The sequence below is a fragment of the Dasypus novemcinctus genome, chromosome 10, assembly GCF_030445035.2.
Source record: "Dasypus novemcinctus isolate mDasNov1 chromosome 10, mDasNov1.1.hap2, whole genome shotgun sequence".
Classification (NCBI taxonomy): Eukaryota; Metazoa; Chordata; class Mammalia; order Cingulata; family Dasypodidae; genus Dasypus; species Dasypus novemcinctus.
In genome coordinates, this window is record NC_080682.1 from 99,510,800 (window position 1) to 99,513,396 (window position 2,597).

At 36.3% G+C, this 2,597-nt stretch overlaps 1 pseudogene; it reads left to right on the forward strand.

Annotated features, from left to right (window-relative positions):
- Window positions 1-467: 467 nt before the first annotated feature.
- On the forward strand, window positions 468-2,326 carry LOC101424643 (ribosome production factor 1 pseudogene; annotated as a pseudogene).
- Window positions 2,327-2,597: the final 271 nt, after the last annotated feature.

Here is a 2,597-nt window from a genome sequence, read left to right on the forward strand (position 1 = left end):
CAAATAAAAAATGATTGTTATAGATTTAGGATATTAAATTGTAACCACAAAGAAAATATATGAAAATCGATATGTAAAGAAATAAGAAGCAACTTTTATGGTATGATACAAAAAATTCAAATAGAAATGAATTAGGCATTAACTGAAGAATAGAGAGACAAATAAATGATATTCAAATTTACAAAGATAAAATGGCAGAAGAAATTCCTTCTTTATAAACAGCTATTTTAAATGTAAATGGAATAAACTCTTTAGCCAAAAGGTGAAGCTTGGTAGAAAGGATAAACAAGCATGACAAAAATGATATCCTGCTTACAAAAGATTCATCTTAAATTCAAAGATACAGGTAGGCTGAAGGTGAATGGATGGAAAAAATATATACGAGACAAACTGTAAACAAAAGAGAGCTGGAATAGTTATACCAAGAGTAGATAAAATTGACACACACAGGCTTCCGTAGATGACCAAAGGAGCAAACATCATGGCGAAAGCCGGGCTTAGGAGCGATGGCAGCGGGAAGAAAGGGCTGAAACGGAAAGCCGATTCTGAAAAGCCTCTGGAGACTGCAGTCCCTGGGGACGGGGCGGCAGAAAGCGGGGCGCAAGTCCCGAAAGCGGCTGCTTTTCCCCCCGGCTTCAGCATTTCCGAGATTAAGAACAAGCAGCGGCGACACTTAATGTTCACGCGGTGGAAACAGCAGCAGCGGAAGGAAAAGTTGGAAGCTAAGAAAAAACTTAAAAAGGAGAGAGAGGCTCTTGGTGATAAGGCTCCACCAAAGCCTACACCCAAGACCATTGACAACCAGCGAGTACCTGATGAAACCATAGTAGACCCTAATGACGAAGAGGTTGCTTATGATGAAGCTACAGATGAATTTGCTTCTTACTTCAACAGACAAACTTCTCCCAAGATTCTCATCACAACATCAGATAGACCTCATGGGAGAACAGTACGACTCTGTGAACAGCTCTCTACAGTTATACCAAACTCACATGTCTATTACAGAAGAGGACTGGCTCTAAAAAAAATTATTCCACAGTGCATCTCGAGAGATTTCACAGATCTGATCGTTGTTAATGAAGATCGTAAAACACCAAATGGACTTATTTTGAGTCACTTGCCACATGGTCCAACGGCTCATTTTAAAATGAGTAGTGTTCGTCTGCGGAAAGAAATTAAGAAAAAAGGCAAGGACCCCAAAGAGCACATTCCTGAAATAATTCTGAATAATTTTACAACACGGCTGGGTCATTCCATTGGACGTATGTTTGCATCTCTATTTCCCCATAATCCTCAATTTATTGGAAGGCAGGTTGCCACATTCCACAATCAGCGAGATTATATCTTCTTCAGATTTCACAGATACATATTCAAGAGTGAAAAGAAAGTAGGAATTCAGGAGCTTGGTCCACGTTTTACCTTAAAATTAAGATCTCTTCAGAAAGGAACCTTTGATTCTAAATATGGAGAATATGAATGGGTCCATAAGCCCCGGGAAATGGATACAAGTAGAAGAAAATTCCATTTATAAAGTACTGAGGGTATAATACTGCATTTTGCTGAAAGGACTATCTTGAATTGATAGATTATTTCTGACAGAAGACCCTTTTTAAAATGGCATTTACTGATTTCATAAACCTTCTTTCCTGACTGGACAAATCATAAGATGTCATGAATTGCCACTGTTTATTCCTGGCAGCAGAGAGTTAAATGCTTGGTGTCGATATTGTGTAACTCATTGGTTCTATACCAGATTATTCTTGGATCCCAATGGCACACAGTTTTTATTCAGTATATCTTGAATGAATGAATACTGGGGGCTATGTTTTTAGAGGCTTTAACATATCTTAAGCTTTCCAGATACCCCAAAATTTGAAAGCAAAATAGTTTACCAAAGTTGCAAATTATATTGAAGCTTGGCTTTAGTTCCTTTTTTTTTTTTTTTGTAACTTTGTACCTTGTCACGCTGTACTATAGTACTCTGTTCAGGCACTGTCTCGAGTTCTGAAGTTTTGCTTACACCTAGTGGAATTCTTACATCCAGACTTTTATCTCTTATTACTACTATCTTTGTTAGGAGATCCAGCTGTAATGAAGTAACTGAGTTTAAGATGTAACTTGATATCCCTAACAAAGGCGTTCATAGAAAAAATTTATTAAAACAAAGCTAATCCTGTAAGTTATTCATGGATAGAAACTAGAATTTAGCAGCCTTTCTGACCTCAAAAGAGTAAAATACAATAGTAGGTTTGCAACTTTCCTTTAATTCCCTAGTAGTAGTCTTGCAAATGTTTGACATAAGGTTAAGTGACAAGACTTCCAGGAACATGCACACTAAAAACTTACTTTCTTAATGATAGTGGAAAACTACCATTTATCATAGCTGTTCAAAACAGGTATATACATAAGTATTTAATACCAATAAAAAAGCAAAAAACAATTAAAAAAAAAAGAAAAAAATTGACACACACACACACACACACACACACATATATATATAAACAGCCACGAGGGATAAAGAAATTACACTATATGCAGATAAAGAGGTCAATTCGACAAAAAAGAGAAGAAGAAGAAGAAATAATGATTGAAAATAC